This window comes from Bombina bombina, chromosome 4 (assembly GCF_027579735.1).
Source record: "Bombina bombina isolate aBomBom1 chromosome 4, aBomBom1.pri, whole genome shotgun sequence".
Taxonomy (NCBI): Eukaryota; Metazoa; Chordata; class Amphibia; order Anura; family Bombinatoridae; genus Bombina; species Bombina bombina.
Window position 1 is genome coordinate 468723909 of NC_069502.1, and position 17198 is coordinate 468741106.

The window sequence follows — 17198 nt, forward strand, 5'->3', positions numbered from 1 at the left end:
ATATATATAAGCAATTATGTAGGTAGGTGAGCAGTATAAATATATATATTAGCATATGTAGGTAGGTGAGCAGTATATATATATATATATATATTAGCATATGTAGGTAGGTGAGCAGTAATTACATATATAAGCATATATAGGTAGGTGAGCAGTATATATATATATATATAAGCATATGTAGGTAGGTGAGCAGTATAAATATATATATTAGCATATGTAGGTAGGTGAGCAGTATATATATATATATATATATATATATATATTAGCATATGTAGGTAGGTGAGCAGTATATATATATATATATATTATTAGCATATGTAGGTAGGTGAGCAGTATATATATATATATATATATATATATATATATATATATATATACACACACATAATAATAATCTGCATTGAGGTACACAGCAGGCATCTTGGGGTTAAGCATGGTACTGAGACACAGAGGAATGCAAGAGATCGTATTACCAGTGCTTGTGGATTGTAGCCCCAACAATTACAGTTCTCCTGTCAGTATGCAAACGGCCCCTACATATTGCATATAATTAATTCTTATCTGGACTGTCTCCCTGTCTAGCGGTGACACATTTCTAAAAGCAGCTCCTTGTGCAGGACTCAGGAGGAGGAGGTAACGGCTGCTTGTATTGAAACCACGCTGCAGCCCGCTCTGTCTGTTTACACAGTAAACTTGCCGTGTCAGATGAAATTTATGACACTTGCCTGCAGAGCCATATAGTTACTTGTAACGGATCCTCCTGTCAGTGAGTGTGTGAAAGGCTAACACGTATTTTTACCCTTATCTGGCTCCCTGTCTAACCGTGACTTTATTTGAAAAAGCAACTCATCGTGCAGGACTCAATGAGCTGCTTTTTCAAATAAAGTCACAGTTAGACAGGGAGCCAGATAAGGGTAAATATACGTGTTAGCCTTTCACACACTCACTGACAGGAGGATCCGTTATAAGTATAACTATATGGCTCTGCAGGCAAGTGTCATAAAATTCACTTGACACAGCAAGTTCCCTCTCTCACTCTGCCGCTCTGCTGCTTCAAGTTGTAAGTGAACACAGCCTACAGTGCCGCACCCCCTCTACCCGCGAGGCATTCTGGGGCATGTAGTTAAAGTTGAATATGGCCTAGAAATTACCCAGCCACACGGGGCTAAATTTAGATGCGTCTTCTAACTACTTGTTGCGGTCCGTGAGGCACGGGGGGAGGACACTTAGAGGGATACAAATCTGGCTGCCAGGGGTTGATTTTGTGGTGCATAGGGGTCAATTTAATTTCAAATAGAACATGCAATTTTCGGCCGGTTTTCCCCTCTTTCGGCCGAAATGGGAAAGGCCCATTTTCGGCCGAAATTTTCGGTGGCCGAAATTTCGGTGCATCCCTAATTTAGATAGGATTTTATTTGAGGGGTTTGGTTGTCTGGGTGGTGGATTTTACTGTTGGGGGTTGTTTGTATTTTTTTTTACAAGTAAAAGAGCTGATTTCTTTGGGGCCCTTTTAAGGGCCATTGGCAGTTTAGTGTAGGCTAGGGTTTTTTTTTATTGGGGGGGGGGGTTATTTTGATAGGGCTATTAGATTAGGAGTAATATGTTTTTGTTTTTGATAATTTCTTTTTTATTTTGTGTAATTTAGTGTTTATTTTTTTTGTAATTTAGATAAATGTATTTTGTTCATTTAATTTATTTAATTTTATTGTAATGTTAGGTGTTAGTGTAACTCAGGCTAGGTTTTATTTTACAGGTAACTTTATATTTATTTTAACTAGGTAGTTAGTAAATAGTTAATAACTATTTACTAACTAGTCTACCTAGTTAAAAGAAATACAAACTTAGCTGTGAAATATAAACAACACCTAAGCTAGCTACAATGTAACTATTAGTTATATTGTAGCTAGCTTAGAGTTTATTTTACAGGTAAGTTTGTATTTAGTTTTAAATAGGAATTATTTAGTTATTAATAGTAAGTTTTATTTAGAATAATTTAAATTATATTAAAGTTAGGGGGTATTAGGGTTAGACTTAGGGTTACGTTAGGGGTTAATATATTTATTTAGTGTTAGTGATGTGGGAGGCCAGAGCTTTAGGGGTTAATAACTTTAGTATAGTGGCAGCAACCACATTGGGGGCGGCAGATTAGAAGTTAATAAATTTGTCGGTGGCAGCGACATTGGGAGCGGCAGATTAGGGGTTAATAAGTGTATTAATGTATAAGTCATTTTGTCTTATATGGGCTTGTAAAATACCCTGCCTGTTTTTGTGTATGCACGATTTGGAAAATACTACATTCCATCATTGATGGTGAAATTTTTTATGTATACAATAAATATGTTGTGCTGATATCCCTGTCTTGTTGGTAGTTACCTTATTTAGGTCACAACCTTTCTCTCTTTAAACCTTGTCTTTGAATAAGTGTAATGTAGGTGCCGGCGATGTTGGGGACAGCAGATTAGGGGTGTTTAGACTCAGGGTTTATGGACTAGTGGTTAATAGCTTTATTTTGTGTTGGTGATGTGGGGGGACAGTGGTTTAGGGGTTCATAGTTTAATTTAGGTAGTTGCGATGTGGGGGGCAGTCATTTAGAGGTTAATAACTTTATTTAGTGTTTGCAATGTGGGGGGGGTGGCAGTTTAGGGGTTAATAGATTAATTTAGGTATCTGAATGTGGGGGGGCGGCTAAGGAGTTAATAGCTTTATTAAGTGTTGGTGATGTGGGGGAACGGCGGTTTAGAGGTTAATAGCTTTATTTAGTGTTGGCTATGTGGGGGTGAGGTTTAGAGGTTATTGTTTAATATGTTTATTTAGTGTTGGCGTTGTCGGGGATTGAGGTTTAGGGATTATTCGTTTAATTTAGGTAGTTGTGATGTTGGGGGACGGCAGTTTAGAGGTTAATAGGTTTATTTAGTGTTGGCAATGTGGAGGGACGGCAGTTTAGAGGTTAATAGGTTTATTTAGTGTTGGCGATGTGGGGGACAGCGGTTTATTTAGTGTTGGCGATGTAGGGGGGATGGCGGTTTAGAGGTTATTAGGTATATTTAGTGTTGGCGATGTGAGGGAATGGTGGTTTAGAGTTTAATAGGTTTTATTTAGTGTTGGCGATGTGGGAGGACGGCGGTTTAGAGGTTAATAGGTTTTTATTTCGTTTTGGCGATGTGGGGGGATGGCGGTTTAGAGGTTAATAGGTTTTTATTTAGTGTTGGCGATGTGGAGAACGGCGGTTTAGAGGTTAATAGGTTTTTATTTAGTGTTGGCGATGTGGGGGGACGGCGGTTTAGATCATTTTGTTTCGGCATATTCCTTATGTTAAATAAAATAGTTTTTCAGATTCATTACTTATTTTGGATCAATTCTTTATTCATATTCATTATTCTAAACTCTGCCCAAAAACGGCTGAAGGATCATTGCCCACAACCACTTAGCCTCCCACATCTCGGAAATCATCTGCAGATGTCAGGAGGCACGTGAATGCATACAGAATGGCACATAAAACAGAATCAATTTACTTTGCATAAAATGTTTTTGAATAAAAATTCTAAAGGATTAAAGTGAGGAAAAGTATGATACATATACCGTAAAACAGCTAAATTATGTTTCATTAAGGTTACTGTTTGGTGCATATTTTAAATTAATGAATTAAAAGAGAGATATTGAGACCCATTTATGAAGCTGCGGCCTCTTTGCCACCTTAAGTGTGACAGAATTAAATTATCATGATCTGATTGGGATGATTGACAAGCCCTGCTCTCTCACAATTGGTTGGAGGGCGGAGCTGTACAAGCAGTTGTTTTTCACTTGTAGTAAACCTTGACTGTCTGTAACTTTTGATAAATGGAGCCTATAGTATATTTTTTATCTGAGAACTTTGGCTACCTTTGGTGAGAACAAGACTCTGAAATTATATCATTACTAATGTATTAAAATGATGGGTATAAAATGTTTTAATTAGCATAATTTGGTAAGATCTACATTTTGCTAACTTGATTTCTTAAGAAAAAATGAGAGCTTGGGATTTTTGCTTTAGAATATCCCTTTAAATCTTTCTGAAAACACCTTTGTTAAAGGGACAGTCTACACCAGAATTTTTATTGTTTTAAAAGATAGATAATCCCTTTATTACCAATTCTCCAGTTTGCATAACCAACACAGTTATAATAATATACTTTTAACCTCTGTGATTATCTTGTATCTAAGCCTCTGCAAACTGCCCCCTTATTTCAGTTCTTTTGACAGACTTGCAGTCTAGCCAATCAGTGCCTGCTCCCAGATAACTTTACGTGCACAAGCACAGTGTTATCAATAGGAAATATGTGAACTAACACCCTCTAGAGGTGAAAAACTGTTAAAATGCATTCTGAAAAGAAGTGGCCTTCAAGGTCTAAGAAATTAGCATATGAACCTCCTAGGTTAAGCTTTCAACTAAGAATACCAAGAGAACAAAGTAAAATTGGTGATAAAAGTAAATTGGAAAATTGTTTAAAATTACATGCTTTATCTGAATAATGAAAGTTTATTTTGGCCTAGACTGTCCTTTTAATATTATACTAGCATTCAGATTTGTTGAACTCTCTTATTAAGGAGTTACAAAACATAGAAAAAAAAATCTTAAATCCAATGCTCCCAAGTTTCATGCCACTATTTAGACAAATTTAAGGGACTACTTGAAAATGTTTATTGTTTAAAAAGATAGATAACACCTTTACTACCCATTCTTTAGCTTTGCACAACCAACATTCTAATTTAGTGGCATCACTGGGGGGGGGGGGGGGGGTGACACACTCCAGGGGTGACACTGTCATAACACTGTGTGCCGTAAGACCAGTACTTATTCTTTGATTCTATAAGAGTAATCAGTTATAGGTGAGTTAGGTAACCCTGATCTAATGCTCTCCTGAATACTATATTAGCAATGAATACCAATGGCAGACTGAGCTGGGTGGGGCAGGGTGGCCTCTATAAACAAAATCAGGGTCATTTGCTTTTTGTTTATTTTTTTTCTCCCTGCTGGTGTTCTATCAGAATCTGCTCCTTTATTAGAATCTGCTACCTCTGACTGCACATGCTCTGTAATACGTAATCACACTCCACATATATTAAATAGAAATGTGTGGAATGCGATTATGTAAATCAGCAACATGCACACTCAGAGGTAGCAGATTAAGACAAGAAAGTTGTGTCGGACTTTGCTGCTGCTAAGAGATGTGCGCATGCTCAGTTGAAATTAAAAATAAAATTATATATATATATATATATATAATAATAATAATGACGGAAAGATCAGCACTCACCAACTGTTACAGCCACTCTGTGTACAGCAAAAAGATATGTAAATGAATACACACTGCAGAGAGACAGGACCCGGTGTAGATCTGTAATATCCCCCAACAAAGAAAGCCAGCACAAGAGATTATATGATCACCATCTTTAATGCCAAAGTAGCATAACGTTTCAGCTCCCGCTTCTGGGAATTGCTGCATGTGACCAAGGCTCCAGTGGGAGCTGAAACGTTATGCTACTTTGGCATTAAAGATGGTGATCATATAATCTCTTGTGCTGGCTTTCTTTGTTGTGGGATATTACGGATCTACACCGGGCCCTGTCTCTCTGCAGTGTGTATTAGTTTATATATATATATATATACAGGACAAATTTCAATCACTTCTCACAGTGATGAAAACTGCGACAATGTGCTTTCATCGTGATTGAACTGTGTCCTGTATATCTATCTATATATATATATATATATATATATATATATATATATATATATTATATGCACTTTTTATTTGTTTCACAGTATTCACAGTCAATTTCAACTGAGCATGCGCGCATCTCGTAGCAGCAGCAGCAAAATCCGACACAACTTTCTTGTCAGTATCTGCTACCTCTGAATGCGCATGTTGCTGATTTACATAATCGCATTCCACACATTCCTATTTAACATATGTGGAGTGTGATTGAGTAATATAGAGCATGCGCAGTCAGAGGTAGCAGATTCTGATAAAGGAGCAAATTCTTAGAGAACACCGGTGTTCTGTAAAGGGACCGAACTTTGTAAAACAGCGAACCATGTCACTTCCTGTGACGTTTCATCAGCTGTTGCTCTCAGTTTGAGCCTAATACGCATGCATGGCAGATTCTTCACATTCCTGGCCGCATACGTGACGGTAAAGCTCTTTACAATTGTGAAATTGTGAAACCATTCTATAGCGCATGCGTGGCCTTTTCTATCACAAATGGGGGTGTTTTATTGAACGATGTTTATTGAACAAACATTATTTTGGTTTCAATGAAGATCAGGAACAGAATGTAAACAAGGCTAGCCAAGATGTTAAATGTGAACCTAAGGGGTTAAATGATTTTTCTGATATCTGTAGTCTTTTGGACCTGGAACAGTTACAACATGAGGGTGATAGTCATATGGATGGATTATTGTGTGAGACAGATATATCACTTAGTCATGTTAAAAATAAAAGTCATTTTTATCCTATACATACTAGACCGAAAATTTTGGATATATTTCAAAAAACAGTGGAGGAGAAATTAAGGGGATTACAAACTGCCCAAAAGAGAAATAAATTTCCATCTAACTTTACACAAAAGGAGAGAGACACAATAAAAAGTTTGGCATCTGATGACTCACTCGTCATCAGGCAATCTGACAAAGGAGGCAATGTGGTCGTCCTAAATAAGGATGACTACATTGCAGAATCCATGAGACAACTAAACGACAGGGAAGTGTATATTAAACTGAGTGACAACCCTACAGTGAAATACAGGAATGAACTGACTAATCTTGTTTTATATGCAAGATATAATAACATCATAAATAAATCTGTTCAGGAAAGAATTATTCCTAAACTACCAGTCATTCCTGTTTTTCATTACCTTCCCAAAACACACAAGAATCTACAGAGCCCAAAGGGTAGACCCATTATAGCGGGTATTGATTCTTTGAATGAACCTATGTCAGAGTTAATTGATTCATTCTTACAACCCCTAGTTAGGGATTTGCCCAGTTTTATACAGGACACCACTGCCCTTTTAAACAAAGTACAAAATCTAAAATGGAAATCTACATATAGATTTATCACAGCAGATGTTTCCTAATTGTATACAACACGAGAAGGGGATAGAAGCAATAGAACACTTTTTGGAACAGAATACAAATTTTACATATCCTACCAAAATATTTATATTAAGGGCAATTGAATATCTTTTGAGTCACAATTTTTTTCTGTTTCAGAACAGCTTTTATCTCCAGAAACGTGGGACAGCCATGGGGGCTAAATTTGCCCCCTCATACGCCAACCTCTTTATGGGTTGGTGGGAGCTGTCCAACGTTTTTGGAGAAAAAAACCCCTTCAAGGACAGGATTATCCAGTTTTACAGATACATAGATGATCTGTTGTTTGTGTTTGAGGGAGATCAGCAAGAGGCAGAGGATTTTTGTAAATATTTGAACAATAACAACCTCAACTTAAACTTTACCAGTGAACAGAGTGATAAATAAATTAATTTTCTTGATATCACATTAATAAGCACAGGCAAAAATACAGTTGAAACTACTATATATAGAAAGTCTACAGCTGGGAACACCATCCTCAAGTACAATTCATGCCACCCAAGAAATGTTGTGAAGGGTATCCCTAAGGGGGAATATACCAGAATTAAAATAAATTGCACAAATGAGGATGAATATCAGGTGAAGTCAAAAGAGGCAACACAAAGGTTCAGGGATAGAGGCTACAGTGAGAAGTTACTTAAAGAGGCAAAATCGAGTGTAGATTTAATTCCCAGACAAGACTTGCTAAAATATAGGAATAAACAGAAAAGAACATCAGAAAATAGCAAGATCAAATTTATTACAACTTACAGTATGGAATACACTAAGGTGTGCAATATTATTAAAGATTCCATACCAATTTTGTACTCAGACCCTATCCTTAAGGAGATTCTCAAAGAAGGTTGTGATTTTGTATCTAGAAGAGGTAAGATGATAGCAAATTTTATTTCTCCATCTGATGTAAAAACCAAAAAAACATCCTGCTGGTTAAAACAGAGAAAGGGTTTTTATAAGTGCAGACGCCCAATATGTACAACATGTGACTTTGTTAAGGAAGGAGAGGAATTTAATTCTACTATTACCAATAAGACTTATAAGATACATCATTATATCAACTGTTCTACCACACATGTGGTTTATCTTCTCACATGTAAAATTTGCCACAAACAATATACAGGAAAAACAAAGAGACCGTTAAAAGAGAGGTTCTTGGAGCACTTGCGCTCCATAGAGGATGAGAACACAGACACACCTGTATCAAGGCACTTTAAGGTTCTACACAATGCAGATACATCTGCTCTTATCCTACAGGGGATAGATTTTGTCCCACAATGGAGAAGAGGAGGTGATAGAGAGACAACACTTGACAAAAGAGAAGTTATGTGGATGTTCAATCTACAGACTACACACCCTGAGGGCCTCAACATGAGAAGGGATTTAGACTTATTCACCAAATAATAAATATCTAAAAAAAAATTTTAGTAATTTATTTTAAAAAGAAATTTTTGAAATTGTTTTGGAATTTATAGATATGTCTCTTGTCATAGGCTCATTCCCCTAAAAAGAATTAAGAAATAGGAAAATTTAATAAATCATTTAATGTTTTTGGGAAATTTTTGAATTTATAGGTATGTCTCTTGTCATGGGCTCATTCCCCTAAAAAGAAATAAGAAATAAGAAAATATGTTGATATGAGACATTTTCTCACTATTATTGCCAACCCAATTTTTCCTTTATGAGAGAGAAAATAGATTACTATACATACACTTATTTTGATGTCTTAGGAAATCAGGCTCTTGTCATAGGCTCATCTATTGCATATCTAATTTAATACTTTTCAAATTAAGGATTTTTATATTAAGAGTAGTTTAAACAATATATAAAAATGGTTTTGATTATATTTAACACTGAAGGTAATGACTTATAGAGCAATGTGTATGCTTCTTTTCATAAATGTAATGATTTAAATATATTGCAAAATAGATTGTTTTCACAAAACATAGTCACGCCTTAACCAACAAATATCAACCTGCATATTTATATTGTAACACTTTATGTACATGAAAAGGAAAAAGTAAATAAATGTTTCTTGTCATAGGCTCCCTTACAAAATGGCAAAGTACAGGTTAATGAAAATTTGTGATATCACTTTAAGAAATTTGGTATAAATAGAGCTCTGAACAGGTGCATCAATTAGCAGTGACCAAGTGCATGGAGCACGAAACGTTTGCTGTTTTTTGCACCTGTTCTACAACCTGTTTTTGCACTACTGTGCTTACCACTTTTTAATCTATCTTATATTATTTTAACAAGTTTGGAATAAAATTGAACTTTTATATATCTGTGGGCTTGGAGCGCTTATTTTTCCCTACATTGGATGGACTGATGTTTATTGAACACTGTGCATTATGCTGTGAAACAGAAATAAATGTATAGTTATTTATAAATATGTATATATATATAAGTTAAAAAAACATACAAACATTCAAAGCACTTGACTTTATGTTTACTGTGAAATACGATATGCAGTGGCGATATCCGAGTGGCTGTTTGTCATGCAGGGAGGAATAAACATCTTTCCATGTTAGTGCTTTGAATGTTTGTATGTTTTAACTTATATATAGATACATATTTATAAATAACTATACATTTATTTCAGTTTTACAGCATAATGCGCATACAGTGTTCAATAAATATCGTTCAATAAAACACCCCCATTTGTGATAGAAAAGTCCACGCATGCGCCATACAATGGTTTCAGAATTTCACAATTGTAAATATTTTTAGCGTTACGTATGCGCCCAGGAATGTGAAGAATCTGCTACGCATGCGTATTAGGCTCAATCTGAGAGCAACAGCTGATGAAACGTCACAGGAAGTGACATGGTTCACTGTTTTACAAAGTTCGGTCCCTTCACAGAACACCGGATTAGGTAACTGCTTGGGGTATAGTGGCCCCGCCCACCAGTTACTTACAGGAACTTCTGGATAGTCTAATATGGAGTCTACACTCTTTCCAGTGCTGGCTCCCTCTTCACTCTCGCTTCTTCTATCGAGTGTGGTGTTGTCAGCCTGTCACTTTTGGCTGCCAGTGAGACGCTGTGAAGTCAGAAGGAAATGCAGGGGGCTTTTTTTTTTCTCTCCACTAAGGTCGGTACTCTATTGCCATAGAATCCTTTAAAACAGGTCAGGGATTATTTTAACCCTTTATTTTACCACCTCTTTTGGTGATTGCTGTATTGCTCTTATAACCAAAAGCAGAGAAGGGAATCTGATACCAAATGCAATTTAGTATATAAATGTAAAATAGATTAAAGGGACAGTAAACCTTAAAAATAATGTTATATAATTCTGCACATAGTGCAGAATTATATAACATTATTTAAGTGCTATAGTTCTAAACGGCTTTTTTCTCTTTAAATATGTTAAAATTACGGCGCTTTTACAGACCCGCTCTCTGCTCTCTGCTGAGCGGGTCTGTAATATTCAGTCAGCGCATCGGGCCAGCTGTATAGTCACAGCCCGGCCCGACCGCGCCATAGCACTAAGTGCAGCTCGACAGGAGCGAGCTGCACTTAGTGCTATGGCGCGGTCGGGCCGGGCTGTGACTATACAGCTGGCCCGATGTGCTGACTGAATATTACAGACCCGCTCAGCAGAGAGCAGAGAGCGGGTCTGTAAAAGCGCCGTAATTTTAACATATTTAAAGAGAAAAAAGCCGTTTAGAACTATAGCACTTAAATAATGTTATTTATTAAGCTGTGCATTTTTACTAACTAATCCTGGAGATGGTGCTTGAGAGCTGGTACCTGTAAATTGATGATTTCAAGAAATGCCTTAAAGTTTTAAGCCTGGTTGTAAAAACCATAGAATAAAGTGCCATAGCATTGGCAGTAAATTGTAGCAGGGCAGGTAGAGATCTGCTTCTAAGGCAGAGAATTCATGAAATCTCAGCTTTCTGTACTGTTTAAGTAATGTTGCCCTCAGACTATGCTCTCTCCAGAAACAGCTACAGATTGTGCTGAAGGAGATTACTCTGTCCAGTTATGTGAATACTGTATCTGGATGTTTCTTGTGTCTGCAGCCCCAGGAACTGTATTTATATGATTAAAAAAAATAAAACCATACATATACAAACACACACACAGTATATATATATATATATATATATATATATATATATATATATACACACACACTCACACACAGAGTGGGTATTGGAAAGAAAATAATCAAATGTTGCTTTACAGCCTGAAATAAAGACAGATACAGTTTTTGTTTATCCAGTTGTAATTATTCATTTCAACTTATAACATCCAAGAGAAATATATAACACCAACATGTCAGGCACAAATAAAGACAATTCAAAAACAGAATCACTGAGTTGGAAAAAGGATCACCCCTCCTAAAATTACTTGTAAACTCAATCAGGTGTAGCTAATCACCTTCTCAACAGCACACACCAAGCCATTTAACCTTCAACTGTGATCAGATGTAGGCATATTGATTAGCTCAGCATGAAAAGAGCTTTCCTAGAGCATCTCAGTCCCTGGTAGTTCAACTGAAGCAAACAACTATGGAAGGCAAGGCACTGTCAATAGATCTCTGGGATAATGTTGTGGACAGGCACAAGTCAGGAGATGGATACAAGAAAATAGCAAAGGCTTTATCAATGCCTAGAAGCACAGGGAAGTCTATTATTAAGAAGTGGAAGGTATTTGGTACGACACAGGCCCTCTCTGGATCAGGACGTCGCTCCAAACTGGATGAAAGAGCCAGGAGGAAACTGGTCAGAGAGGCTATCAAGAGGCCCACAGCTACTCTGAAGCAGTTGCAGGATTTTTTTGACAAAGAGTGGTCATTGTGTGCATGTGACAACAATATCACACATTTTTCACAAATGGGGCTTGTACGGGAGGGTTGCAAGAAAAATGCCACTCCTCAAGAAAGGCCACATGCAGTCACAACTGAGCTTTGCCATAACACACCTAGGAGATTCTGAGGCCACATGAAAAAAAGGTGCTATGGTCAGATGGGAATTTTTTTTTAATTATTTTGCCTCAACACCAAACACTATGTCTGGAGGAAATCCAATACAGCTCACCATCCAAATAACACCACACCTACAGTAAAGCATGGAGGTGGTAATGTCCTGTTATGGGGGTGTTTCTCTGCAGCAGACACTGGAGCACTTGTCAGAATAGAAGAAATAATGCATGGGGCAAAATACTGTCAAATTCTTGAGGAAAATCTGATGCCCTCTGCCAGAAAATTGTCAATAGGAAGCTTTACCTTCCAACATGACAATGACCCAAAGCACACAGGAGTTGAAGGTGAATGTCCTTGCATGGCCTAGTCAGAGCCCAGACTTAAACCCCATTGAATAACTGAGGTATGCAGTCCACAAACGGTCATCATCAAATGTAACGGAACTGGAGCAGTTCTGCAAAGAAGAGTGGGCAAATATAGCACAGTCTAGATGTGCAAAGGTAGTAGAGACATATTCCAACAGACTAAAGGCTGTAATTAAAGCAAAACGTGGTTCAGCAAAATATTGACACAAGGGGTGATCCTTTTTCCAACTCAGAGATTCTGTTTTTGAATTGTCTTTATTTTTGCCTGACATGTTGATGTTATATCTTTCACTTAGATGTTACACTGAGTAATTACAACTGGATAAACAAACACTGTGTCTGTCTTTATTTCAGGTTGCAAAGCAACAAAATGTGATGATTTTCAAGAGGTTGATTCTTTTCAATACCCACCAAATATAGGATCCAAAGTACAGCACTCACCGCACTTCATTAAACAATTAAATAGCAAAATATTGTTAATAAATTGTTATATAAAGACCCGGTGAGTGCTGTACTTTTGATTGTATTAACTCTTTGCTTATATGCACCCTGGGCAGCTGTTGGGATTGGAATGTGTGTGCAGAGCCATATGGAGGATTTTTATATATATATAAACTGGAGAATGTGTAATAAAGAGATTATCTATCTTTTTAAACAACAAAAAAAAAACAACTAATTTTGAGTATACTGTCCTTTTAAGTCAGCATGCTTTTAAATGGAATACATGTGACAAAATTAATTAATTTCTGCCTTCACGCAAAATTTACAGAGAACCCTCGGAACAAAGGTAAAATGCTACATCTTCCAACAAAAAGTAAAAAAGATCTTGGTCATCATAATTATTAGGGATATTCATTTGGCCAGTATAATTAATGTCTGACTTTACCTAAACTGCCAAATGCAAAAAAGGGTCCAGAAGTTCACATCTCCCCATAATTTCAGTCATTCCATTTACACAAGCAGAGGATACCCAAGTATCAGCTTTGTGTAATTTGTTGGCCATCCAATGCCTTCTGAATAATAAATGCTCTCTGAAATTAACATTAGCGCTAACCACATAAATTCTATGCCAGAATAATATGGTATGATAGTATATTATGCTGGGGGATGCAGTTTAATATTATAAAAGGCAGGTGTCTTTTAGAGATTTATTATTTTAGGGCACTGGTTTTCAAACCTGTCCTCAAGACTCACCAACAGGCCAGGTTTTCCGGACTACCTTGGATGAGAGCAGGTAAAATAACCATGTTTACTAATCATTATTTTGCCTGTACTCCAGTTCAGATATCCTCAAAATGTGGCCTGTTATGGAGGCCTGAGGACAGGTTGGAAAACCGGTGACATGATAATGATAATGTCAGAAAAATAGTTTGATATGAGATCCATGACACAAACCAACAACTTTTGGCTAAGCCACACACAGTATTTTCAATTTGTAGCTATTGATAAAAGGCATTATTCAGGAAGTCTCCTACTCTCCTCAAATAAGGCAATGATTTCCTGTTTTCCGACTGTCCAGGAATGATATATTTTCTGCAAACAGAATAAAGCACAAGAAGTCCAAGTACGAGAAACCCAAAACAGAGTTAATGGTAAATTGTAACTGAGCAAAGAGGTACCCACCACGTGAGAGTTACTACTAAAAGTTTATTCATTTTATCTATTAATTATTAACCACTGTGTTGTGTGCTAATGTGTCAAACTCCATTGGAAACAGTATTTTGTGATATCTTGGTATCAGTCTCTCTGACTGTCAAGGAAGTAATGATACTGAAGATAAGAATAGATGTGGATTATAAATGCTGTTCTATGGCTTTATAATGTATTAGAAGCTAGAGGGCGTACTGTGTCTTTACCATGAAGCAGGGTAGTGTCAGGCGAACTAGAACACTAAAGAAATAAGTGTTAAAAATAATGTGAGTCTCAGCTGCTGAGATATTTATAGTTTAAGGTTTGTAGCTAGGATGTGTGGGATGAGCAAATAAATCACCTAAGAGGTGATTTGCAAACCCCATTAACAAATAGCATTTATTGTAATTGGAATACTGGAAAATAGAACTCTATTCCTGCATCTTGTATCACAGTGTGAAATATGTGCAGCAGGGAACTATTCCGCCAACCAATATGAGAAACTTAATATGCAAAGAAAAAATAAGGAAAAAATATAAAGGCAGTAAATGAATTATAAACCGGTATTGCAAGTAACAACTTTTCATAAGGCAGACTAGAGAGAATGGAATGTCACTAGTATATACACACAAGTCGTTGGTGGTACAGCGATAATTATCAAAACAGTGAAGCTAGAGTATACTACAGAGTTTGCTTCGGTAGTCAGGAAGGCAAGTGACTGACCTGTGTGTAAAAATCCGGAACGGTAGAAGCAGTGAGGAGCTGGTGAGTTCCGTGAAGTTGGCGTGTGACGTCACCGCGGAGGAATCCCTGTACTGCTGGCTGAGAAAGAGATCCGGAAAACAACGTAGGAGAGTTGCTACGCTTAGTGCTAATAGCGGAGCCTGGTTGAGGTATGCAGGCAAGTGAGGATAATAAACTTGAACTTGACAGCAATCAAAATAGACAAAGATCAAAATAGCTTTAGGTTAGTAACAACTGCGTATTGTTCAGTAGCTAGATGAGGAAAAATCCAATACCAAGCAATGAAGTAAAGGATACTGGGAGATTTATAGGCTGGCTGGAAAAGATAATTGAAATTTAAAGAAACAGTATAATGTCAAAGAAAATTAGGCTGTCAGCTAGGAGGATCCTGACAGGACCCCCCCTTCAAGGAGCAACCCCGGGGCTCAAGGTCGAGGGCGATCTGGGTTCCTACGATGGAATAAGGCAACAAGTCTGGGAGCAGATATGTTGCAGGCAGGCTCCCAGGAGTCATCCTCCGGAGAATAGCCCTTCCATCGGACCAAATATTGGAGGATTCCACGGGAAAGTCTAGAGTCCTGGATGGAGTGTACTTCATATTCGGTGTTTGGATCCACTACCAACGGAACAGCCAAAGAAGAAGGAAGAGAATCCCTGAGAGCTCTGTATGGTTTTATCAGCGAAACGTGAAAGGTAGAATGAATCTTGAAGGAATCTGGAAGTTGGAGACGAACAGCATTCCGGTTAACGATGTGAGATATAGGATAAGGCCCTATGAACAGAGGCGAGAGTTTTTTAGAAGGGGTGTTCATGTTGAGGTTCTTCGTGGATAACCACACCAAGTCACCTACAGAATAGACTGGTGACGGAGTCCTTTTCCTATCATAATAATACTTTTGAGTTCTTTTAGCCTCATCGATACTGGCCTTTATGGTAGTGAAATTAGAAGAAATCATATCAGCTAGTTCTGAAACAGTCAATGAGGGAGTCTGGAGATTAGGTAGAATTTGAAACCTTGGATGGAACCCATAATTCACGAAAAAGGGGGTTTCTTTTGTAGTGGAGTGAACGGTATTGTTAAAACAGAACTCAGCGTACGATAGATGAGTGGACCAATTTTGAGGTTGAGATGCGCAATATGTTCTGAGAAATTGTTCTAGCCACTGGTTTGATCTTTCAGTTTGGCCATTTGACTGGGGATGGTATGCGGTGCTTAATCTTTTATTTATTCCAAAGGTTTTACAAAACTCAGACCACAATTTACTAGAGAATTGAGTTCCTTTGTCGCTGGTGATGCTATCAGGTATTCCGTGATATTTAAAGACGTAAGAGATGAGAAGTTGGATGGTTTCAGATGCTGTCGGAAGTTTGTGATATGGAACGAAATGACACATTTTGCTAAATAAGTCAACAATAACCAGGATGGTTGTGTTATTCATTGATTTAGGTAAATCAACGATAAAATCAACGGCGATATCTAGCCAAGGCCTACTGGGTGTAGGAAGAGGAATTAATAAGCCATAAGGAGAATGTTTTGACCTCTTCGATATGGTACATTTTCTACAGGAGAGTATATGGGTCCTCACATCTCGTGACATAGCCGGCCACCAGTAATTCCTCCCTATAAGTTCTTGGGTTTTCCTAACACCAGGGTGACCTGCGAGTAAAGAGTCATGTGAGGATTCAAGAACCATCTGACGTAGAGTGGGTGGAATGTACAATTTGTCCTGAAAATAGTAGAGACCGTTACTTCTTTTCTGTAGTAGATGTAAAGGTTTGTTTGTATCATTTAGTTGTTCTCCCTTTAGGTAAGATTCGGAGTCAATAACAAATGAGATGAAATTTTCAGGAGGTATAATGCTTTCTACCGAGGACTTTGAACGGACATACATTGGAAGCCTTGATAGTGCATCTGCCTTATGATTTTTGTTTGAGGGACGATAAACAATCTGATAATTGAATCTAGAAAAAAAAAGGTTCCATCGTACCTGTCTGGCAGACAGAGTCTTTGTGGATTTGAGATATTGCAGATTACGGTGGTCTGTATAAATTAAAGTTGGTATCTTGGTACCCTCCAAGAGATGTCGCCAGTGTTCAAGTGCCATCTTGATGGCCAAAAGCTCTTTATCCCCAATAGGATAATTTTGTTCAGGGGGGGACAAACCGTGAGAATAGAAGGCCACTGGATGGAGAGGTTGATCTAAACCTTGGCGTTGAGAGAGCACGGCTCCCACGGCGACATCAGAAGCGTCTACCTCGAGAACAAAAGGTAATTCAGGATTAGGAAATTTGAGGATAGGAGCTGTTGTGAACCTGTTTTTTAGATCTTCAAAAACCTTTTGAGTAAGCTGATCCCAATGGAAAGGTACATTTTGTTTAGTCAGATTTGTTAAGGG